General features: G+C 33.2%; 1 protein-coding gene and 1 pseudogene across 3 annotated transcripts in view; one reads left to right on the forward strand and one right to left on the reverse strand.

The window, feature by feature from the left end:
- The window catches only part of Lola (longitudinals lacking), a 499448-nt gene that overhangs the window by 253711 nt on the left and 218360 nt on the right, over positions 1-27377 (forward strand). The gene's annotated exons all lie outside the window — the stretch shown is intronic.
- LOC111508701 (small ribosomal subunit protein eS12-like) lies at positions 16228-16731 on the reverse strand (annotated as a pseudogene).

Genomic DNA, 27377 nt, shown 5'->3' on the forward strand with positions numbered 1-27377 from the left:
AAAGGACATCAATATGTTTTGGCACAATCATGTCGCTGGCACATTTGAATCCACCAAGAGCTGTACGTATCAGAAATACGCGACGGACTGTGGCTGCTTATCGTTTTGATGTTCAACTCAGTACACCTCGAACTTTACTGTTTGAGAAGTCTTCATCTGGAGAAGTGCGTATATGTGGAATAAACTTCCTGAGAACGTTCTTCCAAATGGATTTAACCTTCAGCGGTTCAAATCCAATGAGAATCGCTACTTTCGCACAGGCACCGATCTGAGAGCGCCTCTAGGAGTTTTCTGTAGTGCTTGTGTTTCGCCTTAAAAAAAACAAAAAAACACAGCAATACGAGAAATAATAAAATGAAAGTTTGAATCTTCTGTAACACAGGCTATCACTGTAAACAACTGTTGAAGGCCATATTATAATAACGTATGAACAAGATTTTTCTTGGAGCTTGACAGAATCACTTTTGTTGACATAAGAAAAGATATTTCGAGTGAATTCAAAAATATTTTTTGCGGATAACGTAAGAGAAATATTTCAAGAATTGAACATTTATTTAAATTATTCATTGCATTTATAATAAGTACAGTGTTATGTAATAAATTGGCACTGACGTCATATATTGTGAAAAAATATGACAACACAAGTAACAAATTGTTTAGGTATGCATGAGAACTGTCAATTTTTTATAACTCAAAGTTGACGTCTTTGCGCGGTGGTGCCATAGATAATGCAACTGGTTGTTTCTTCATAACAATAATATGTAGCTAATGAATAAATTCAGCAGAACCGACACATAATGTGGAAACTGAAATCATCCCATTTCTCAAAATACGCCACACCCCTTGTAAATGAAGGATTAATCACAGGAACATTTTTCACTTTTTATTCGTGAAAACTTTCCATATTTTGTTTAACATCGCAGTTATCAGTTTCATGATGACAGTGAATACTATTGTAGACATATTGTTTTTTATATAGTATTTGAAATAATTCATGCAGGAAGTAGAATTTTTACTCATATTGCAAATCGCAATTTTTCTATTAAAATATTTCTCGAAAATACTGTGCATGGTGTAGGAATATTAGAGAACCTACCTTTTAAGACGGAACTAAAAATTTTGATTTATTCATAATTTTAATTTCAGTTGAGTCTCCAGATGTGAAATATCAGAAGAATTGGAATATCGTGCATCGGTGTGAAGATTGTTTCAAAATGTATAAATACTCACACTCCTTGAGTCGACATAGAAAATACGAATGTGGAAAACAACCCTCTTTTCAATGTTTTGTTCTTGGATGTCCGTATAAATCGAAGAGAAAAGATAACCTTAATGCCCATATTAGGACTTTACATCTGAAAGAGTTGTATATTACATAAAGAGCAGGCAATTTTCCATTTCTCCTCGCATATAAGTTCCATCAACGTTTTTTACTAGCGGCAGGTGGACCATGTTTGCTGTTAACAAATTACAAATTACGTCATTTTTAACTGTAAGTTCGTATCAAAAAATGGAAGTCATCACTGACCAATCAATATTTGTAACAACGAACTATTTACCAACTTATTTTTGAATATGATGAAATGAAAATTGACACTACAGAAATTGATACACTTCATAATTGTCGTTGGGTAAATGCAATCATTCAAATACTGTCGAAAGAAAGTACTTTAGTGTTTGTTATGTTCAACTTTCAACGTGTTTACATTTTTAAATATCGAATGAACCTTTTTCCTGAAGTACGAAAAATACTCACTTGCAGCGCTAGTAGTTCGGTAGGGACAAACACTGCCTTATCCTCATATAAACATATGGTGAAGTACAAATAAAAAAGAACGTTTTTAACAAAAGAAGATGTTCCTGGAGCAAAACTGAAATTTGCAACTGTAAAGGATAACAATGTTGTAACATTAAAACGTGAATTAATAGACAGGTTACTATACATACTCTAGTAAAAGAGTAGCGGTAGATTCAAACTGTAATAAAAGAAATTTAAAATAATTATGAATTTCAGATTTATTTCCGAGTGAAATATGAATCAAATATAGATGGTAATGAAATAAATTTGATTGAATATAATAAATGAATATACTTTTTTAAACGATTGAGGTTATATCTCATTCTAATCAACGGTAATTAACTGAAAAATTTACTATTCATTTCATGTTTAGAGCATACATATGAATATTTATTTATTTTTTGCACTGTTAAATCCACTCTCTTCGAATCATGTATCCGTTTCTTACATGTAACCTCAATAATATGAGGTTCTATAAATTGTATAAAATACACGTTTCCTTCCGGATATCGATTATCCGACGTACAATTCGCAAAACAGCAATGCTTTGTTGGCATTATACTAGCACAAAATAATTTTTTATATCAGATTTATATTTTTAAATAATAAATTAATATTACGTAAATAACACTGTTTTACATGTGAATAGTTTATGTTTGTCCCTACTACTAGTGCTGCCTCTCGTGACACGTTCGCTGTACTATTCTCAGAAAAAAGGCTCATTGACTGCTACTTGATTAAAAATTTTGATAATCTTATTTACAGAAACTCAATAGTAAATTTCCACTCAACAGTCTACTGAACCGCGTGTTTCATATGTAGCTACCCTTCCAGTATATTATAATACTAATCATCAGGCCCACCTGAAAATGTGACTATATATATAGTGGAACACTTAATGTCGTTTCGTCAACTGTTTGAAAATCTTACAGAGAAATGTTAATAAATGTGTGTACTTTCAAACTGTCATTTCTTAAACAATTCTCAAAATAACTCACCCCATTGATTTCAAATTTCATTGGAAAAAACTCAGAAACCCAATTTTGAAGATCCGCCTTATTTTGACTAATAAATAACTTCATATGATCCTATAGTCCTATTTCTTTAGTAGTAATTTCACTAAAATGCTGTATAATACAGGGTGTACTAACGAGATGTGGTTGGATATTTGTATATTCAGGGTTATTTTGAAACATTTCAATTACTCTCTACAACTTTTATTTGAGACATTTTTCCTGTCTTGAATAGAAAAGCATTTACCGTCCACCCACACATCGTTGAAACACCCTGAAACACCCACTAGGTGGGTTTTTTAATTTTGTATTTATATGCAGTAATGCTCCAGTACTCTAAATTGTCAGAATAATGAATTCGTCCGTTTTACTATGCCTGTATGGTAAATTATGAATTTATTTGACCTGTTTGATAGTTTTGAAGGAACTTTTTCATATATGGCCTATACTTGATAACTCCATAACTAACGTTATGGATTTTTGCGTTAAAAATATACACGGTACCCAGTACTAAAAAATGAATGATGCTAGTTTTTGATAACGAAGATATTTTAATGATCCGTTCTTTTAAAAGATTGAAATCAGAACAAGGACGATTCAAGTCATGAAAAACCTCAATGAAACACTGTAGCTTTCGTTTAAAGAGTTAATTTTTGAGATTGGGAACATTTTTTGTTCATTCCAGTGCCAAAGCGATTTCATTTTGAACAGTTTCTTCACAATATAAGGTGGTATTAAATATTTAGTTCGTTGATTTTCTGATTATTGATAACCTCTACCACAAAAGTTCCTAATGACAGTTATTTTTTCAGTACCTTAGCTCCAAATATAAAATATAAAAGCGCCAATGAAAAATATTCATTTTTACATGGACACAGCTCTCTATTCACAGATTCATAAGAATAGAATCGTTGATCAAATTTTCAGTTTCAATTATTTTACTTTGCTAAAATATCTGGAATATTTTTCATTTTCCTATTGGCAAGTCTACTTTGAAATCAACAAAAATTGAGAACTTACTTTGTTTGTAAATACTATCTGTAGAGATTCACCCAGATTATTATGTTATGATTGAGGTGAAACTTTCATAAGGCAATTTTTATCATGTTTCTATAAATATTTTTAATAACATTTTAATATTCTGTAATGTTTTATATCTGTTTGTGACTCAACATTATTAAAGAATAATATTTTACATGGATATTTTTATTTTCCCAAACCTTCTGTATATATACATACATATTTGGGTGTGCAGCAGGCCAAAACAGTGTACTCTTATAACACAGATTCCAAGCTTGCGATAATCTTTATTGTCATCATCAGGAAAGCTACAATAAGGATACAAAAACAGATTAGATCTATGAAAAGAGATCAGGTGAGGTTAGGCGGCAGGACGATTAAAATGTGGACACAACATATATAGATGTATAGATCAAAACATAACCTCAGGAAGTTGATAAACACAATTAATTCGCATCATTTGAAAAAAAAAAACACCTGTTGTTCCTTGGAGAGGACCATGTAGAAATATCAAATTTTGAAGTTGACATATGACATGTAAATAATTCGTACAAGTGTAGTACCAGCCAATGACAAAGCTCAAGCTGAAATTGACATTCGATATCAACAAATATATGATCTGTTACCCGAACCATAGCCCTGGTGCCAAATAACTTGGGTGTTGCTTGGATTTGGCTACCACATACATAAATATGGTTGCACTATAAAACTAATATGACGTCTGAATGAAAGTTCAAATGTATAAAGTAAATTATTGACAATTTGATTAGGTAAAAAAAATAAAATGTTCGGAAGTAGAACAGAATATAAATAGATAAGTACTATTTTGATCATTCCCATATTGACCTCAATTTAAGAGCCACCGGTAGACACCGGTTTCAGCCTATTGGGTATCGTCAGTACCGGGTAGGCGGTCCTCGATTGAAGACAATATGTGAAAGAAAAGTACTTGATAGAAATGACTGCGTAAACGAAAGCGAGACATAAGTGGAACCACCTTTTCCTGGTTATTCACATATTGTCTTCAATCGAGGACCGCCTGCCCGGTACTGACGATACCCAATAGGCTGAAACAGCTGTCTACCGGTGGCTCTTAAATTGAGGTCAATATGGGAATGATCAAAATAGTACTTATCTATTCATATTTTGATTTTCATGGAATTATTTAACAGCAGTTTGACTGCATTAACCTTTCTCGATGTTATATATATGTTATATATATATATATAATATATATATATATATATATATATATATATATATATATATATATATATATATATCAAAGTTAATACTTTTTATCATGTAGAAAAGTGTCACACCTTCAATTTTGGATTTTCAGAGAAAAAGTACAAAATATTTATTCTATTTCAACATTTAAAAAATTTTAAAAATTATTAAAATTATTTCACTGGCCATGCTTGGCACTTACTCGAGTAAGTGCCAAATTGGGTTATTGAGGGAAAAAATACTTAACATGAATTTTCTATTTCAATTTCGTTCTGCTGATTCCGGGTTCAAGTTCTCTTACACATAACTGAATAATATTTAATATGAAAGACGATATTTTCAGGTTTCATTTATACTGATCAAAAAAATATTCTCTAAAAAATTCTCGGAGGTGGTTTCTTTCCGATTATCCGGCTCTAACTTCATGTGGAATATTTTCCAGGTTATAACAAATTTCGATGTGGCGAATGCGGACATTTCTTCAGACAGAAACACAATTTGAGTGTTCATCAGAAATTTCGTTGTGGAAATCTAAGAAGAATCGGATGTAATATATGTCAACAGAGGTTCAATTTCGGAGGAGATTTGAAATCCCATTTATATAGGATTCATCATCTGTATGTAAAAGGAGATCTGCTTCGAAAATACATAGTGAATTTTTGAAACAATAGACTATGATGCAAAAGAAGTATTTTTACGTTGAAGAATTATAAAATTGTATATGTTTGAGTTACACCATTAAATATTTTATTGAGAACTTTTATCTTCAAGAACCAATTGATAATTGTTTAACTCTGCTGCTACCGCGTGCCCAGTACTATGAAAATGTCTTCATCGTAAGACCTTTTCAGTGACATTCTCTCTTTTCAAAAACGTTACCTAGACCTAGAGAAACGTTAGTTTCTCAGTTCTTGGAAAATAGTCTCGTATACTTCATCGACTGATTTTCTGACTTGAAATCTATACACGTAAGTATATCAAAAGTAATAAAAATACCACGTTAACGATTTCATATATGGTGACATAATAATGAGACAACTTATCTAAAAGAACAATAATTCGTTCAGGCCAGTTTATAACCTAATCTAACTTAACCCACACAGTAAGTTAATAGACTGACACCTACCATAAAACGAATACTCTCCTGGCTAATACCACGAAAGGCGTTGGATTATATTGAACAGGTGTCAGTGCAGGATTCTTCACAGAAACAATTACTGCATTTGCTTTTGGCGATACAACTGTTGGAATCGATTCTCAATTATTCGAACGGGCACATTGCAGACCGGTTTCGGGCTATTTGGCCTCTCGTCAGTGCAAGATAGTGTCCATCATCAACATAAAGTCGTTGATTTCCCAGAATTCAAAATCGAATTTCTTTCAGGGTATCATTTCGCATCATATCTGCCTGTACGACAGATAACAGATATGTTGTTGGTCGTTGGCTTCAGCCTTATTCGAGGATTGATACTCTGAAAGGAATTCGATTTTGAATTATGGGAAGTCATCGACATGTTGATGATGGACACTACCTTGTACTGACGAGAGGCCAAATAGCAAGTATGACCGTTCCAATAATTTGCAGGAATTGCTTCTGTGAAGGATTCTGCACTGACACCGTAGGATATAATTTAACGCCCTTCGGGGTATTAGCCTGAGGAGTAATTGTTTTCTGAAAGGTGTCAGTTTATTAACATACTGTGTGGGTGAGAAGAGACTGGCCAGTCTTCAATTATGCCTATGTGTGAAGAATAATAAGATATAACATTATCATATAATGTTATATCTTACTAATATACATTATACAGGATCTATCTGTACTTTTATTAATACTGTTATGGAATAAATTTTTCCTGCCGTAATAGATCAATAGAAAATATTTTCACTCCTTATGAAATATTGTTTCAGGACACCAGTGCCAACAGTGCGGAAAACAGTATAATAGGAAAAATAATCTAAAATATCACATCCAATTCCGCTGTGGAGACAAACGAAAATTTGGATGCATTCTCTGTTATCACCGATGTAATTCGAAAGGCAATTTGAAGAGTCACTTGGCACATAAACATAAAATCAATGTTACATCATCTAGAATAACTGATTTTTTGATAAAATGATTTTGTATGAAAGACAATTGATTAGAAACTCTCCATATCGTATATCCTTTTCAATTTGAATCCATGGATCAACAGCAAATTTCAATATGGTGAAAATATGATTGATTCGATATCAAAAAACTAAAATTGATTCAATACTTCTCGTCACAGCTGTAGGTTCAAAGAAATTCATTAAACGAATAAATCTTCACAATGGTTTCGAATGTCTAATGCCATTACATAAAAAGAGTTTTGTGCACAAATTCAAGGAAGGTTTCAAAAGCAATACCGTTGATTGAAAGCCATTTTTTTTATCTCACACTGTTTTCTACACTATCAACAGGTACATTATTTCAAAGGTTTAATGAAAAACTTCATTTATAAGTATGCCAATTTACGTTTTAACATGGAAAATCAAATACGAATTGATGAGTAGCATGTCTTTCTTTGAGGAGTGACTTATCGAGGTGTACTGCAGGTTTGCTCTTCCTGAAGGCACCTTTATGTATGAAGGTCAAAACCTAGCATTGTGTGAAAATCACACATTAAAGTGTTCTTGAATATAACATTCATCCTCGCAGTTAACGCACATATCACTGATGATGTATGACGCAGTAACAGACGAAACGTTTAGTACTTTAGGTTCAATTCGATCACGGCCTATCAACCCATATATTGTTCTCTTTGAACTAACTGAATGTATGCTTTGCCTGATGTGAATTTTTTCTCCAACTGATGAGCATTGCAAATATGTTGAAAAATGACTTGTTTGGTCGACAGTTGCATTAAATTTACCATTTCCATTTCAAGTGTTTCCTTCGTGTCTACTATTTTTCGTTTGATATTTTACTCACTTAACTTTTCAATATTGAGCTTCTGCTATACTATATTCATCTCAAGAAGTTTTTATGCAGTTGTCCAAAATCTGATATAGGGTTGTATGATATATTCTCTATTTGTGGTAAAGATAATTTCTAACAAAAAATACTAACAATCTTGGTCGACTCTGAATTATGCTCAAATGTTGAAAATTGAGAAAATAAATTAATTTGCAATTGTGGGCGTTTTACAATGCGTCTCTGCATATATTCATTTTCAATCATGAGAGTTCTTGGAGATACTATTAATATAGTAAACGATCAACTAACACCCGTACGTCGATGAAACGCAAGATCTGCCGATAACATCGTCGCTGTCTGTGAGAGTGTGCAGGAGAATCTGAGGCAGTCGATTTTGCACCGCTCACAAGAACAACTTGGTGAATTTTGCGTTGTGACTTGGGCCTGCATCCGTACAAAATTTAACTGACCCAGCAGTTAGAAACTGACCCTCATTTTCATCGAAGAATTGTTTTCTGCGATGTGGCCCATCTCTGAATTAATAGGTACGTGAACAAACAAACTTGTCGAATTTGGGACGATATCAATCTACATGAGATTCAAGAGCGTCCAATGTATCACACAGCTCATGCCTACAGCGGTCCTCAAAGCAAATATAATCCATGCCATTGTTCAAATGTAGCCTGATTTATGCGCCTGTCTTTCAAACGAAAAAAAATGTCTATCTCACATAAAATTTTAGGAGTTTATAACGATTTATAATTGAGAGTTTTGTAACCTTCAATCGTTCGAAATTCCAACAGAATTTTGCGCTTGAAAAATAATCTAGTAGCCGGGTAAATACCTTTTTTATTGCCATTAATCTGCCCATGAATTCATCTTAATAATCCTTCCTTTTGAGTACCTAATGAACAGAATTTATTCAACGTATTAACTCAATCGTTTGTTTCATTCAATATTTATTTTTATCATTTTCATGATTCATATGAATACATCGTAAGTTTACATTTTTGTCAAACAGAAGTTAATCGAATAGTACTTTCAGTTATGAAAATAATTGTTTCCAGGATGGCCTTGTAATACGTGTGGGAAAACATATAAACTCAGGCAATCATTGGTCAAACATAAAAAATATGAATGCAATCAGGAGCCACAATTCGAATGTCCTTACTGTGTATACAAATCAAAACTGAAATATAATTTGAAAAAACATGTTGTGAATGTTCATAAAAAACCGTTTTGAAATCTTTTGTTTTATTTTTTCACTAAACTCGGAATAAACTGTAGACGTCTGCCTCTGTATATCACATATTTTAATAATTTTTGTATATTATTTTTCAAATAAGATACGAACAGCGTTCACATGTCAGCGATATAATTTTATTTATCTATCGATTAACATGTCAAAGCATTGTTAACTTATACACTTTGTTCAAGGTATTTCACATTTTCTGTAAATCAAAGTTGTAACTACCACATAAGTATTGTAGTCTGGGTCACAAGATCCTTTTTTTGAACTCTGCCCAAGGGCACCGAAAATTATGATTCAGGGCTCCTTCGATTCGGAATGACCTTTAGCAGCTATTTGAAAAATTTCAAGAGGGGCTCGAAAAAAAAAAGGAGAAATTGGTTTTTTGCGAATATCTCGGAAAAGATATCCAAAATTTAAAAAAAGATCCTTAAAGAGGAGGAAGTTTACTAAAAAAAGTCACACCTCCCGGAACTCTATCACCAATATTTATAATTTTAATTCAGAGGCGATAATAGCGTTGAAAGCGGGCGATCTGCGTTCCGCACGCGCTGACTAATATGAACCTTTGAACAATAAAATTTATGTTAAGCAATTAAATATCATTATCAACAAAAAAAAATCATAAACTTTCTAGACACTTGAACAAACAAAAATTCATGGGAGAATTTTTTTCCCGTGATTATTTGGTAGATATACTTTAGTTAATTAACTGATTTTTACAAGTTTTAAATTTTCACAAGAACCCTGATAATTTTTAAACTAAAAACCTTAAATTTCATTCACTCCTTAGAGCTTTTCTTGAAATCCTTCAAAAAACAATTCAATAGTTGTTTTCCTTTGAAATACAGTCGCACAGGTTCCTAGGCAAGTTGATATCTCTGCCCTGGGTCTGCGACTGAAACCACCTACACCAGAACTGGTAGGTGTTTTTAATCCATCTGTGAAGTATCTCAGATCTGTGAAAATAGAAATTTCTAATAATTGGTTACAATCTATAATTCAAAATTGGCAAAAAAGGATTTCCTTGTCTTAAAATTGCCTCGCGAACAATATGTAGTCTCACCATGTTATATTCGACGCCATACCATAAAGATTAACATTATGATCTTCATTACATAAAGCTTCAAGCGATCAAAGATAAATAAATAATAAAATATAGTCCATATCATGTTTCATGAAAGAAATAATAGCAATTATCATGACGTGATCTATCAGATCGCGTTGGCGTTGATCTAGTCTCTTGCTACAGTCCTTGGATACAAAAACAAACAAAATACCACTTCGTTCAACAAAAATCATGTATTGCAGACAGGTGTTAGATACATACGAGAAAAGCTAGATTATATCGGATTAGTAATCACTACCACCCACGACCTCTTAAATATGAACACCATTACTACAATTTACATATTGGTGAAAAAGATTCGGGAGGTGGGTCTTCTTTTTTAGAAAATTTCCTCCTCTAAAAGTATCTTTTTTCAAATTTCGGATAATTTACGAGATATTAGCGAAAAACCAAATCCCCTTTTTTCACTAAATTATTTATAACTGTTGCAATTTTTTTCAGCCCCCCTTGAAATTTTTAAAAAGTTGCTAGAAGTTATTCCTAATCGGATGAGCTCTGGATCATAATTTTCGATGCCTTTGGACAGAAGTTCCAAAAAAAAAAGATCTTGTGACTAAGACTATTAGAACTGAGTTTGAAATTTAAAAATGGTACATTCAGAAAATCAAATCAATAATAAACATAATCAGTGTATTTAATAATCGTTATGAATTTTTTATCCTTACATAATCTATTTATACAACGTATTTCAACTTGTTGTATGAACATGAACTTTGTAATTCCACCTGAATTTTTCTTGGGTCTGATAGATTCATTGGGCTAGATTTCATAACTTGTAAGAACTGCATTATATTTTTATAAATTGAACTTTTGTGATATAATCATGTAGAAGCATTTTGTTGCTTTTGTGACTCAACTGTTTATTCTCATCAGTATATATTTTTTATATTGCATTATTTGTATTTCATAATTAATAAACTTATTATCATTACTATATTATAGTTGACGAGCTACAGGTTAAAAAACACGATCATGGAAATGTCTCTCTTGGAGAAGTTTTTATGTTTTCTTCTCTCCCAGTAATATCCATTCCTCATACCCGTTTTTTTTTCAGTGAAATCATGTGGTTATAAAAACTGAAATAATCAATTATTTATGTCATATATATTTCAGAATACCATTCTTGTGAAACGTGTGGAAAATCATACAAAGTCAAGAGATCTCTCTGGAGGCATAAGAAATATGAATGCGGAGTGAATCCATTATTTCCGTGCCATTTTTGTAACCATAAATCCAGACAAAAGTCTCATCTCATTCAGCACATGAAGATTCATCTTAAAGATCACACGGAAATTACTGCAATTAACGATGATGCGATATGGAATGCTGTTAAAGAGTCAGAATGAGTTTTTTTAGGTGTCGGACACATACAGTTTCACTTTTAGCCAATTCAAAATACTACCCAGCAGTGATTGTGCACATATTATTGTATTATTGGTTATTATATTGGCTATTTTTTACAGGTCAGAAGTTATGGAACTGTATAAGAAGGGCGATTTTGAAGCAGAATTATATGCTGTAATTATTGTTTCTTTGTCTTTTACTTTTTTTTGAAACTTTCTCCATCAAAACCAACAAAAAAGTGACAATATGAAATGTGATTGACGGTTTCATAAATAATGGGGGTCAATAAATCGCACAAAAATCATTCAGTATAGAAATCTTTATTCATTGATGATTTTGTATCAACATACTCAATCACGAATAGCTTCGTTTTAACGTGATGAAAAGTTATTATCTCCTTTATTTCTTAAAAAAATTCAAAGTTGTGGTGATTTAGGTACGCTAATACGTTCTTCACCAAGATTACTTTTTAGTCCCCCTTAAGTGAGTGAACGTAATTTTTGAAAAACTAAAGTTTTTGTGATATTCATATCGAATTCTGCTCAATTACTTTACCTCTGCTCTAATCTAATTGGCTCTCATGAGGGTCAGACTGCTCTCAGTTTTCTGGCTCCCTCTCGTCGTTCAATACTTATCACAGTGATGCGGGGCTGCTGGACTTCTTTTCTCCAGCTTCTCGTGTAACTCACTCAACTAAAATAACCGACCCTGAGTCTACAGAGGAGATAGACATCTAGTAAACATCCCCAATTGACCTCCCTGTAATATCGGACCGTCTGAAAGTGAAATCTTTGTGGTTCAAAAACGCCACCTTGTCTAGGAAGCTAGAAAGTGTAACCAGGAAATTAGTCAGATGCTTTCTACAGAGCAGGATGTCTTGTCAATCTGACTTGTATCAAATTTTTAGCAGCAGAAGCAAAATCTGCAATGGGAGAGAAAACAAACTTTTCTCTAGTAGGTTAGCAAACGCCTATGCTTAAACGAAGAATCACCTAAACCAGAGGTGAAAAAGGCCTGCATGACTGAATCTAATGTATCGTTGAGGGTAGCTGAGCTTACTGAAACCCTCATATGAGACGGTTGCTGTGGGACTGACTAGAAAGATCACTCACCAAATTAGGTAGTCGGCGTTGTCGAGGAACTCGATTTGTTTTATTGAATTTTTGATGGATGTGAGCCACAATAAACTCGCAGGTTGCAGTGGAGGTCGACTAGGTTCACTCACCTATCTCTTCAAAGAACTTGATGTTTCAAATCGAGCAGATCATGGAGACATTTTAGAGACCAGAGCCAGACATTTTCAATGCAATTGTTCTCTAGCTTTCACGAAAGTGATATCTCAGAGAGTGATATCCAGTAAAAATTCTTTTACCAGTTTCATATCTTCTTGTCCAATTCTAGCTTTCTTTGGCGATAGCTTCATCAACCTTGCCTCTTGTATTTATCTGTCCCACCGATGTCTCAGTTGATATGTTTGCTTTTCAAGAGGAAAGGCTCGCGTTGACAAACTTGAGTGAGTAATGATCATTTTTCGGAAGTGGATTACTTTACTCTTTCCATGACTAATGTCAGGAATATTGTAAAAAGAAGTTCATTTGTGGAAGATATTCCGAATTAGAAATCACACGTTAAAAGGTTAGACCTCGTTAATCATTAGCTCGTACAAGTTTCGACTTCTGAGGGTTGTCGTTCGTAGGGGTGCGACAGCTGGTTAACGGAAAAACATATTTCAAACTGATTTTTTTAAAACAGATTTTGTGATACAATTGAATTGAAGTTATGAATTTGCTAATGTGTGATTGGCCTCGAGGCAGTGATTTTGGAATTTGAACAACTGTGATTGGTTCTAATGTGTAAATTTTCTACTTACTCAACAAGAAGTGGTCACAAAATTGTTGTTTTTTTCAATAATCATAGGATTAATGAATAAAGGTATTTGTGATTATGAAACTTCTTCATTTTCAGATAATGAAATTCATGATAATGCATCACCATTTCTCAAAGTATACTCGTATACTGTATTTTAGACAGTGTAGAAAATGAAGTGATGGGGGATGTGGCTTACTGAAACATGTTGTAGAATGATTTGAAAGGGTTATATTTTTAGGAGTGATTAATTTTTGGGAATGAAAGTTTTTGGCTTTCTACTACTCCATCTGATACAAAAAAATGATGAGAGAATCTTCCAAAGAAAGGAAGGAAGTAATCAATTTGAAAATAAGTAACTCTATACATAGATGTGTAGATCATGCAAAGAAGTAACTTTCAGACACAAACTGAAAGGAAGTCCTCCTGAAACAGCTACTTTCATATAAATATTGAATTACACGAAAGAAAAAAAAATTCGAAAGAAAAAAAAATTCGAAAGAATTTTTTTTTCTTTCGTGTAATTCAATGTTTATATGAAAGTAGCTGTTTCAGGAGGACTTTCTTTCAGTTTGTGTCTGAAAGTTACTTTTTTGCATGATCTACACATCCATGTATAGAGTTACTTATTTTCAAATTGATTACTTCCTTCCTTTCTTTGGAAGATTCTCTCATCCATTTTTTTGTATCAGATGGAGTAGTAGAAAGCCAAAAACTTTCCCAAAAATGTTGTAGAATGTTGTAACATTTTCACCTGAGGAAGCTACTTGTATAGCTAAACACGTGTCGTAATTTTTGTAAAACCCTTTTGAAATTGGTCAGTTGATAATTTCATTTTACTTACGTTAATATTTGTTAGTGTTTTATTTCATCTAAGTGTTTGAAGAGCCACCGGTAGACAGCTGTTTCAGGCCTGTTAGGCATCATCAGTACAGGGCAGGCGGTCATCGATTGAAGACAAAATGTGCTCAGCAAATCATCTTCATTTCAATCAGGTTGGAAATTGATCCCTTACCCTTTCAACTGAGATTCGTCAGGAGGACGAATGGTTCATAACTGGAAGCGTTGGGTCAATGACCTTTATGCCGCTCTGGCCTTGTGCACTTCCTGACTGTTCATTTTCAACAGACGTCGTGGGTGGAGACAAAATGTGAAAAATCTAGAACAGTACTTGTTGAAAATAACTGCGGAAAAGCAAGCGAGACATTAGTGGAACCACCTATTGGTGTGACACCCAAGTTAGCTTGCCATGTCTTTATGTTGGCGTTGGTGGTGTTACCAATCAATTAACAAAACTGCATTAGCAGAAATTTGGAAAGCTTTCCTGAAATGTCACCGGAAAACTAATACATATGTTTCTAGAAATGATGTAAAACCAAGAAAGGTTAATGCAGTCAAGCTGCTAGAAAATAATTCTATGAAAATTAAAAGTATTCATGAAAAAACTGTTTCAATTTGTTGTATTCACTACTTTTCATTCACTACAATACGTATTTGGAGAAAATGGATATCATAAACATATACAGGGATATTTTTCAATTTTTTTTTTAATTTGTTCTGAAATGAAGGTCAATATATTTCAGTTTTTCAGAATATAATTCCAGGTATTTCAAACCGAATGTTTCAGAAAAAAAGTAATAAGATCTCTCATCATATCTCACCTCGATGTGGTCTGAAAGATTCTTAATTTTCTTTTTTGAATAATTTCTCATTTTAAATTTCAGGTTTTGTGGAAACTACTTATCCCTGCTCGAACTGTGGTAAAAAATATCGATCCAGAACAGCTCTCAACAGACATTTGAGATACGATTGTGGAAAGGATCCCAAATTTACTTGTTACATTCCTCAATGCGGTTATAGAGCTTTCCAGAAAGTTCACCTACAGAGACATTTAGGTGCTACGCATAACATTGCCGCTACGTTTGGAGTCAGTACTAACAAATCAGATTCATCAGAGTGTTCTCAAGAAACGACAAGACTTTTTGCGAATCTTGGATTGAAGATACGTCCACTTCCGAATATTCAAACGAGTGCAAAATAAACAGAGTAAAAAGTGATCAGAACTATATTGATCTTTTTAAGTTCTTTATTCTCAATGAATCCCTAATTTTATTTCTTTCATTCACTGATTCATGATTTTCACATTATCAATAACGATCATATATTCGTACAAATAAAATATGTACACAAATAATGTTTAATAAAAAAAACCTACTTCCCTACTCTTACTTACTACTTAAACTCCTTGTCTACTACTATAGGGGTGGCTGGTGTGAGGCAGATGGAATTGCATTTTCTTTCGATGATCTTTTTCATATTTTTTCTATTGTTAAGTATCAATTATGTGCTTTGTGTATTCACTTTTCTTTCTACCACGGCACTTTCCACAGGTTTTTTGTTGACCTCCTCTTCTTTTTCAAACTATTTTCGTTTTGGTCACTCATATAGCTCTTTCCTTTTATTTTTCGGAATTGATACATTTAATTTTCTATTTTTCTCATAAATTGCACTTCACTGGTCATCAATTTCTCTTTTTGCCTTGTTGTTCTCTTGAAATGAATGTTTCATGTTTTTTTATAACTTTCCACAAGCTGTTTTTCTGTAACTGTAACTCTTCAGTGTTAATTTTTTTTGTATTTTTCATAAACACTCAACAAGCTACTTGGCATTCTTAATGGTGTCTCTGAGAACATCGAGGGCTGGTGATTCTTCACCGTAATCCCTGATAACAACGCAAGAGTATCCAACTATCTTACGTGCTTTTACGTGCTTTCCTATATTGTCAATTTTACAGAGTCCTGATCATTCGACCAATTTTTTGTTGTTGTCTACCTTGATGAGCGGAATTTGATACTCGGCACACAGTGCCGACACAAGTCTCTTGTACATAGCTTCATCACAATTTTCAGCAAGGACACACAAAACGGCTTGCCTTTTGCCTAAAGCTTTAACAGCTTCATCTATACCATAGATTACTCCACCGTGTATTAGAGCAATCTTCAACACTTCCTGGAGAGCCCGGTTTACGTCCATAGGACCCCCAGACTGGACTGGGGCGGAGGGTGCATCATCAACTTCGACATCAGACATTTTTGGTGGTTTGCTTACGCTATGACGTTCTGCTATGAGCCATCGTTTTCTTACAATATCATTGTTTATGTTTTCTTCCTACTGATTTTCATCTCAGGTTTTTTAGGTTTCATTTTAAGCATATCATCATCTTCATAGCATGGTTCTGAAATGTGTATTCCTCTTGAAGATGATCACTTGGTGATCGAAACAGGTGTCGAGGTGTTGAAATAACGGTTTGGTGTTGGGGAAAAAACTCCAGTAATATTCATTACAACACCGAAGGTTCTAAACAATACATCACAAGTAAACAATTCTATGTTATTCCCAAGGTTGACTTGAATGCTTTAGATGTTCCTGCTTTGTTCTCTTGTAGTTTTGTTCTCTTATACTCTCGGACAAAAATATTGAAATTTTATTTCAAGATATATTTTCATGTTAATTTATTTTCTTTCAACATGTTATTTATTTTAATTGATGAATATTGAAAGGACAAAGTATTTTACGTGAATTTTCATTCAGTATAGATGAAAGAATGTTTGGACATAGTCGCTATAGCTGAATGAGTAAAATAATGGTATGAATGACAAACTTGGAATAGTGTGCCTTTGCCACTATTAATGTCTATTATTTTGTTTATTGTTGTCTTGATTCTGTAGTTTTCTTCGTGAGATACCGCATTTGTATTTAAATTGTAGTCAATGAGGGATGCAGACAAGAAAATATTGCGCATATATTGCATATACATCAATTCACTGTTTTTTGTTTTGTGAATCGATATAATGAGATAGTACAAAAGACGTAAGAGATGTATAACGCCAAGAGATGACAATATTTGAAAATTCAATCTTTGCGAAATCACACGCTTATAGCTCCGCATCTCAGAAATGATTTACTGAGTACAAGACAAGGTAACATAAGTGTCAAAAGAGTTATAAGTTGGTTCAAATCCAAAACGCCCCGCCAGATATCTTAGGCTTTTCCCACGTCACAAATCTAGACGATTACAATTTGCCATAGCCCAAGTCAACTGAAATGAACATTAGTGGGGAAAAATTGAATGAATGATGATGAAACAAGAATACAGCTATACAAAAACAAGAATACAAATTTTCTTCTTCTTCGACGTGGTCTAGTATACAGAAGATCTGGAGAACGTTTCGTAGAATGATATCTTGTACATAACGTTAGCTTTGGTGGTGGTTCCATTATGTTGTGGAGTGGCATTAGTTGGGACAGTCACACCGAGCTTATAGAGGTGAATATAAAAATGAATGCTGACTGGTACATACACAATATCCTTGAAGAACATATTTTACCTCACGGCAGCTTCATTGGTTACAACAATTCCATCCTGATGCATGAAAATGCTCGTGCACATGATGCAATAACAATCACCCAGTATCTTGAAGTTGTTGGACTTAGTGGCCACCAAAAAGTCCTGACGCAAATCTCAAAGAACTTATTTGAGACATCCCAAAAAGACATATACGAGCACAAAATCCAGCTCCTAACTCAATTGTAGAATTGAGAATCGTTATCAAGAACTTTTGCGAAGTACGCCTAGGAGGATGCAGGCTATCGTTAGAGCTAGGGGAGGAAACACTGTTATCATGTTACCTCAAAGAACTTTGATTTTGTTGTCATTGTTGCTTGTTCTGATTTTATATTATTACCAAAACTAGGATATTCCATTACTTCTTCTGCAAGTGTGTTATAAAGTTTCAATATCTGGCATATTTGGCAATCAATATACGTTAAATACTTCAGCATATACCACTTAGTAATGAAAACTGTATAAAGATTCAGACAAATAGAAATAAACATGAAATAAAAATAAAAATAATTAAATATGCAATATTTTTGTATGTGAGTGAATATAAGCTGTGAGTTTGTGTTTCTCATTTATAGTATTTTCAGATCTATAAAGCCTGAATGTATTTTTCTTGAAAACGCGTTTCCGAAAACGCAATCATTGACAATTCTTCTTTCCGTAAAGCCAAATTAAGTTTCTTTCAAGGTGTTTTCCGACCTTTCCTTCATTATTTTTCAGGTCCTAGCTGCTGTAGTAATTAAGATTCTTCCACTGTAATTACTCGTACTTCGTGAACAATACTTTATAATAACATAAAGATCGAGAAGTTTCGCATCATAAAATAATAGATATTTCAAAATAGTACCTTGAGTGCACTTCATCTGTGTAAAATTTCATCTCAGGTATTAATTTCAGAGTACTTGAAAATAATCTTTGATTGTGCAGTCTGCAGTAACAAATACCAGTCCAAAAGAGCTCTCATGAGACATTTGAGACACTATTGTGGAAAGGAACCAAACTTCAAATGTCATTTGCCAGCATGCGGTTACAAAACTTTTCAAAATTGCCACCTCAATGGACACTTACGGGCAATACATAGAATCGGGCTTCCGAAAAAGTGAAAGAAGTGTCAACAAGAATACATCAGTAAATTTGCTTAAGTATAAACTTTTTTGAGAGCAAAACGTTTTCAAGAGACAAATTTTCAGTACCTAATGAAGAAGTCGGTTGTACAACTACAAGTATTCGTTGTGTGACACATTCAAGCCAAAATTTCATTTCTGAATTGTACCTGTGTTTCTTTCATATATTTAAGTTATGATAAGGTTGTGAATCTGATTATTATTTATCAATAAAGTAATTTATTCAGTTTGAAGCTGAATTCGGGCGTGAATAATCACGCCCGAAAAAGCTATTGTATAGCAAAACCCGTGTTGCGTTTATGTTATAGATTTTCATCAGTCAATTACATCACATAACGTGGATAACTGTGCCATTTTTCTGAATGGACAAGTGAAATTTCAGAAACTGGAGTGACTCAAATCACTATATGGTACGCCAAATTCATAACGAATATTCTCAAAAACTAAGCGGTTTCTGTTTTGAATAACTATACTGAAAAAAAATTAAACCAATACGATACGTCCTCGATGATAACTTTTCGGGTCAATGGAATGACCACTCAGATATCCCAACTTGACTCCACCAGACTTTTTCTATGAAAATGGTTGAAATCAAAAGTTCACTGAATGCAGCGAGGTATGTGGAAACGAACATTTGATAAAGTAAACTTTTCTGCCCAGTTTCATTTCCTGTTTCGAAATTAAATTAGTCTTCAAGTATGCCTGCTTGATATAGGTAAGAAATATTTCCTTATAGGAGGATTTGGGTCATTCGGATATGCGGTTGTTTAACACCTCGTCTACAGGCTGCGGGGGCGATGATAGATATATTGCTTGTGGTTCGCTTCAGCTCTCTGAAAGAATCTAGGAAATCATCGACTTCGTGTTGATGTAGGACAACTATCTTGCACTGACGAGAGGTCAAACCTGTCAGCAAATGTGCCCGTTCCAATAATTGAAAATTGATTCCGGCATTTATATCGCCAAAGGCATATGCAGGAATTTCTTCTGTGAAAAATCCTGCGCTGACACCTGTTGTATATATTCCAACGTCCTTCGTGGTATTAACCAGGGGAGTAGTTGTTTTCTGATATGTGTCAGTTCATTAACCTACTGTGGAGGTAAGGGAAGACTGGCCTGAACGAATTGTTCCTTTAGAAGGTTTAAATACAAAGTACAAAATTTTTTTTTATCTTATCGTTATGTCAAAAATGTTGGATACAAGATTGAAAGACCTTTCAAATGAGGTGTCAGTCGACAATTATTTCCATTTGAAATTTTTGAAGTTAATTTTTACGTTCAAATATTTCCCTGAAAACTGAAGTTGACGTGTTTCACTATTTTTCTACAGAATCAATACCAAATGACTTATTCAGGGTGAATCGTTTAACGAGTCTAAAGTTAATGAAATCTCATGGAGTGACCTTCAAAAACCTTCTCAAAACATATTATTCATCTTAATATTCGTTAACAACCTTTATAATTTTTTAGGATTAGTTCGTTGTTCGAAGTGTACCAAAGTATTCAAAAACTATAATTCGTGGCGAGTTCACTATAGAATGGATTGTACAACTACGCCTTCGCAGAAGTGTCCACTGTGCGAGTTTAATTCAAAACGAAAATATAATCTCAAAATGCACCTTCAGAAAATACACCAGGTGGATTCGGACCGTAGTAAAAATATCATTAAATAATAGTTTATTTTATCTGTATCTAATAAAAAAAATTGAAAATAATTCGTAATATATATGAAATACTTCTTCTAGAGTGATTTGACGTCTTATTCGTATTGAAGTATATTTTGGAAAGAAAGGTTTTAGCTTTCTATTTCTTCCCAAAAAAAATGTGGGAATTTTCCAAAAAAGAAAGAAAGCAAATAAGTCCTAAATAAATGCTTCACAAAGATGTGTAGATCATACAAAAAGACACTTTCAGACACACACTGAAAGAAAAAGTCCTCTCGAAACAACTGCCTTGACATGAACATTGAATTGTTCAAAAGACACTGTACAAACTGTTCAGTTATTCCTTCAAATATTCGCTATGGAATTGAATCAGATATCATTCACAGGATTCCTACACAATCTAGTAAACGAAAGAGGTAAAATTCCACATAGATGGAACTCTGTCATCCTCAATGGCGAACATCGATGTTTCGGAATAAGACACTTGTATTATTGCCTCTTTATGTATCTGTTCTAGTAAGTGGCCCCCCCTCTGCGACGAGAGGGCGTGTACTGAAAATGATAATTTTTCACGTGAATTTTGTCCGATCTCGATATGTTGTTCCATTCAAAAGTTGAGTACTAAAAATTATTCTTCTTTACGCGAATTTTGTCCGATCTTGATATTGTTCCGTTCAAAAGTTAAGAGGGGAGGTGGACTGTTCACGTCCGCATTGTATAAGATTGTATGGCAAATAATACCGATTATGGAAAAAAGTTTGTTGCTCCGTTTTTCCGTTGCTCCGTTCTTTACCAAATGTTTAATTTCTGCGTCGAAAAACTAGGTAAATAACAACTTGAATGAATCGAACAGGTTTTTGTATTGAAGTGTATAAACACTTTAATACAAAAACCTCTTCTATTCATTCATTTAATAAGTGTATTCAGCTTTCCAAATCTATTTAAACAACAACTTATTTACGAAAAAGAATAAGAAGCATTTGATAAATGGGGAATAGTAAAGACATTCGATGGGGCCAGTAAAAACGTGCTTCTCGCAAAAAAGAAAATTCCACTGTGTGAGTGGTAGTTAATTGAAAAATCGAACTACTATATCTATTTTTGCGGTTGAATTTTAGTCTTTCGTATAATCTTAAATGAGTAGGAGAAGTCATTATTATTATTTATTGATAATATTTATGGAATCGAATCCACGAATATAAACCAGGCCCTCCAAGATGGTTCGTTGCGGAGACAATCTACTTATATTCTACGTGACTCGTAAGATTTGCAAACATCACTATTCACCTGAACCTTCCATCGATCTTAATTGATTTCCAGACTCAGAATAGATAGTTTTTAATATGCTAGTTGAGTGAACAGAGATGCATAGAAACCCTAGTGTTCAAACCGTTTTGTCAAAAGACCGTAGTTTTGAGCCGATTCGCTTTTGTTATGTCAAAAAACCCTAGTGTTTAGACCGATTCGCTTTTGTTTCGTCAAGAAACCCCAGTGTTCAGACCGATACGCTTTTGTTTTGATCAAAACTCCCGTCGTGAGAAATGACATTGACCCAACTTTGTATGTATACAAGTTCTTAGATTGAACAAGAGTCATTTCTGAATGTAAACATTGGTGTGCGCCTCTGTTAATAAAAGTGTTTTTGCCAAATATTTAATATAGGGAGGGGTCCAAGTGATTATACCATGATATTCATATTCATTTGGAGTGTACCTAGCAATTCTTGAGACGCTGCAAATTTGAGCAATTTCCAGAAACTTTAAATTCATTAATTTTTCGAGTATTTGCGTTTTATTTACATAGTTATCATTCCATTATAGGATCTCAATTACTTTTTTCTTCAACTTCTACGGTTTTCAGAATTTCACCTTTTTAATAGTGTGAAAATGATTTTCAAAACTTTTCTGAAAATTATGTCTAGATTAGCAGGCCAATTGTTCGTTTCAAAAACCAGTTATTAAATTTTACTGTGAATTGTACCAATTCCAATTTTATCAATATTTTGAGCAATTCTGGAATTGACTATTGAATTCAATGAGTTCGAATGGAAGTTATTCACTATTTCTTCAAACATTTGTTTTCAGAAAATATCAAAGTCCGTTCATCAGCCCATATTCTGGAACGAATCCCTTTTGTTGAAGAGATGGGCAACAAGTCTGCTAGAAAAATGTGTCGATGGTGTCATTACAAAGATGTCCGCAGATTCACCAGATATCACTGTCACAAATGTCTGGGAGAACCAGGACTTTGTGTCTATCCTTGCTTCAAGGAATTCCACGAACATTACAGAATATGATACAAAATCAGTTACGAATTAAAATGTTTATTTACTATTGATTACTTCTATTACTCATTATCTGAAATGTTAGACCAATACTCTTCCGATATTATATATAGTTTTTTTTTACCACGTGCATATTTCTTTCTTCGCCCGTTTTTGATACGTGTAATGTTCTAGGTTTCATCTATTTTGACCCACCAGAGTACAGTTGTCCAAATTGTTTCAAAGTTTACGCAAAAAAGTCAACCCTGGCACGACACATAAAATATGAATGTGGGAAGATGCCACGTTTTGGCTGTTCCAAGTGCGCTTACCGGGGTTACCAGAAAACTCACGTGGAACGCCATCTGTCTAGACGCCATGACATCCAGAGTAAATTTGAAATAAGGACCAATATATTCACTTTCAATTACCAAAATAGTGGATCGAAGCTTAGTCCATGAGAAGAAAAATAAAAACTTAAGTGTAATTAGTGCCTTGTAAAAAGTGCCTGCTTTTTACTTTTTATCGGCGGTGGCCTCAGTAAGTCTTCCATCTTTTTACGATGTTATACAATCAAACGTTTTATACTGATGATATTTATTTATCTTGTTGTAAGAATCAAATTTATTGAGCAATAATGGTTTATCGTGTGATATTCATTTGTTTTGGTTGATATATTCATACTTTTCTCAATTTATTGCCTATTGATATACATACTTTTAACTTTGTTTTCGAGTTTAAAGAGCGATTCATAACTATTTATTTTATATTTCGTGTTACTCATCACTTTTTATATGGAAATGAAAACAATGTTTGAATTGTTATTTTTTTATAATACATATAAATTTTAATTATTAGTGTTGAAAAGCCGATGGTATTTCAAGTTAGGAATAAGTTTGATGAATGTTCATTTTTTTATGTAACATTTGTAACTGATTAGGAATCTGAAGTTGAACTCTGTTGGCTACATTTTGAAAACTCTATCATTTCAGTTAATTACTTTTTCATAACTAACTACGTATCAAGTTATTTTTGCGACTAGGTGACAATTGGATAGGAGAATATTTCTTTGATTATGTTGACAGTATTACATTAAGAGCATAACAACCGTGACGAAGCACATAAGAAAAGTCAATGCGATGATGATAAATGCATTTTTAATTCAGTGAAAACAAAATTTCTCCATTTGAAATAGATTATAATAGAAGAAACATTTCAAATTGGAGTAATTTTGAATTGTCCAATCTCTAGTGTTTCAAATCCAACATGAATCGCTAATTTTGCACACCGCTATTAGAACATCTTAAGGATTTTTCTGATGTGATTGTCTTTTGTCCTTAATAAAAATGGTCAAACGATGAGTTTCTGTCACAATAATATTACTATCGTGTGAAGTAAAAGAAGGCTGACTATTATCAAAATTACTTTTGATAAATATATGTTTACACAGTGAGCAAACTACTACTATAGTCTTGAAAAGTTCTACATACAGTGCATTTCTTCAAAGTCTCCCCCTGTTATTTTTTGAAAGGTCAACTCAAAAAATTTAAATTTGGGATAATGAAATTAATGCATGAATACTTTATTTTGAAGTGAAACTGACAGATGGAACTTTCAAGATGGCGACTGGGCGCCATCTGGGGAAAAAATTAAATGGAAAGAGGGGTCTTCTGATATATTTTTTCAAAGCTCCTGACAAATGCTTCAGAACCCTAGAATATAATGTCGATATCTTCAACTACCAAAAAATGGCGAAACATTTAATAATTGCACGAATATATTGATATTTAACTATATAATACGAGGTAATAAGATTGAGGTCAGTTCAGAAGATGCTCGAAATGATTGCCTTGAACTTCTTGACAATAACGTCAATATCTCTACAAATATATTGAAGCTGGTTCAGTTTCGTAAACCTTTTGCTTCCAATAGCCCCATAAAAAAAGTCCAAAGGTGTCAAATCTGGCGAGCGGACCGGTTATTCTGTAGAACCTTGACGGCCAATCCAACGACCGAGAAAAGTAGTATCCAAATAGTTTCTTACTTGTCTGGAGTAATGTGGTGGTGCTTCATCTTGTTGGAATACAATATCAATATCCATATCGAATTCATTAGGATTCGCTGGGGGCTTTTTGTTATGTACACTACCCGTAGTTGTGAATTTGGAATAGGATGATTCGGAAAACTTTCATTAAAAATCCTTTTGGTCTCGTGAAAGTTGCGCGTTGCACCGTAAATAAAAATCGCTTCAATTTTTTCTTCCAATGGACGAGAATTGACCATTTTAGAGATTGTTGACGTGGTACCTTTCTACTAGTAAAACCGAAAACAAAATGAGAATATTCTCACTGAACAATGAAGTTCATTGTCGTACTGATATTTTTTGGCGTTTTTATAAACTAAAAATAACTTAGCAAACCTTATCGAGTTATTAGAGTTGCCATATCGCAGTTAAAAAGGAATATTTCTAGAAATATTGATATTAATGTGTTTGTCTTCAGAAAATTATTAAAAGTTCCGCCATTTTTCCCAGATGGCGCCCAGTCGCTATGTTGAAAGTTTCATCTGTCAATTTTACTTCAAAATAAAGTATTCATGCATGAATTCCATTATCCCAAATTTCAATTTTTTGAGTTGATTCGTTCTGAAAATAATAGAGGGGGGGTCATTAAAGAAATGCACTGTATAATATAGTTTATTTTACAATAATTCCTTTTCATAATTGAATTTAACTCAAACTTAATCTATTTATTGACAGGCGACTGTGAAGTTCAGTTTGTCATTCACCAAACTATCGTGACAAATGCGGCATAACGACAAATTTCGACTTCAGTATGTTAATGTGAATTACAATGCAGAGAATCAGTGCCTGATATCGAATATCGAAATTTCACACATAATTGTACCTATTGTTCGCGATTGATGAACAAAAATCAGCTCCTGTCTAATTTTGATCTGAGAAACGGTTCTCAACATTTTTTCCCAATTGAGAAACTAATATGAACTTTTCAATCTAGAACTCAATTCATGAGAAATATAGATTAGCTACCTAATACCTAACAACTTTTTGGTATAGGTATTTTCATCATCTGAGAGTTCTTCGATTTCATCTGCGCAGGCTAAGATCTGAAATTTGTATATCGAGCAAATGAAACAATTTCTTAATACTAAGGCTTTTTACTGTGATATGAGACTTGAATAATCTTTCAAAATAATTTTTTATACGACTGACTTAGAACTGAAGAAAATTTGTATGTTCGGTCATTACCAAACACCTTCAAACTAATAATCGAAAAGTGATATTTCATAAAGTTTTTGAGACCAATTTTTGTACTGAAATATTTCTCAATAAATTGTAAAAGAGAAGGACAACTTTTAAGTAATATATTACTCAGAATTTCAGTAACACCGTTATTCTAAATTATAAAACACAGGTTATATACAAAATATCGGTATGAATAATTTCACATTTGCGTGAAAATGTTCATGTATTTTTAGATAATTTTGTATGTATATAAATAATCTGATACTACCCACTTCTATAGTTTTTGATTCATTTCATAAATGTTATTATAAATATTTATCAAATGACATTTCCCTGATGTGAAGTTATGTTGATGAAATCAATGAAACTATATTCTATATTGAATTGTTGATTTATTTCTACGTTTCAGCATGTATTAAGTTTATGTTTACATGTCACAAACAATTATATCATTGTATAGTAAAATATATTTTTAGGGGTCCATCTGTAAATATGCTAGGTTTTGGAAAAAATAAATCATTAAAAACTGGATGTTTATTATTGGAATCTCGTATAAGTTTTTTCTCAAGACCTTTACATTTCCTGAATAAAAAACCGAAAAACGACATTTTCAATTACCTTTCAGTTACGGTCAACTAATATCAGTGATGGAGTGGAAGTTTCAATATTTTCGTTGAAACCAGTTGAAAGCAGAGCCCAAAAAACAAAAGATTCGTAACCTAACACCGGACAGCGCTGTATTCACGGACTGCGGCCTCTATTAAGTTGCTTAGCTGTGAATTTGAAACACCTTGTATTGTCAGGAAGCTATTCTGTCACAAGATAACATTGCTGACACAAGATAACATTGATTTCACGTTGATGATCATTCTGTGTACGTAAGTCATAAACTTTATGAAGATGGACAAGTCTATCATCTCATCGAGTTGAACATCGATTGGTGTCATAGAGACAGACTGATTGTCAACTTTGTTAAATTTACATATTCAGCTCGAAGTCTACTTGAATTCAATATAAATTTTGTTGATGCATATAACTTTTACAAAATTCCTAAGAACAATGATTGATTGGAACA

Source organism: Leptinotarsa decemlineata, unplaced genomic scaffold (assembly GCF_025532065.1).
Source record: "Leptinotarsa decemlineata unplaced genomic scaffold, Ldec_3_MD MMD2_tig00000133_RagTag_RagTag, whole genome shotgun sequence".
Taxonomy (NCBI): Eukaryota; Metazoa; Arthropoda; class Insecta; order Coleoptera; family Chrysomelidae; genus Leptinotarsa; species Leptinotarsa decemlineata.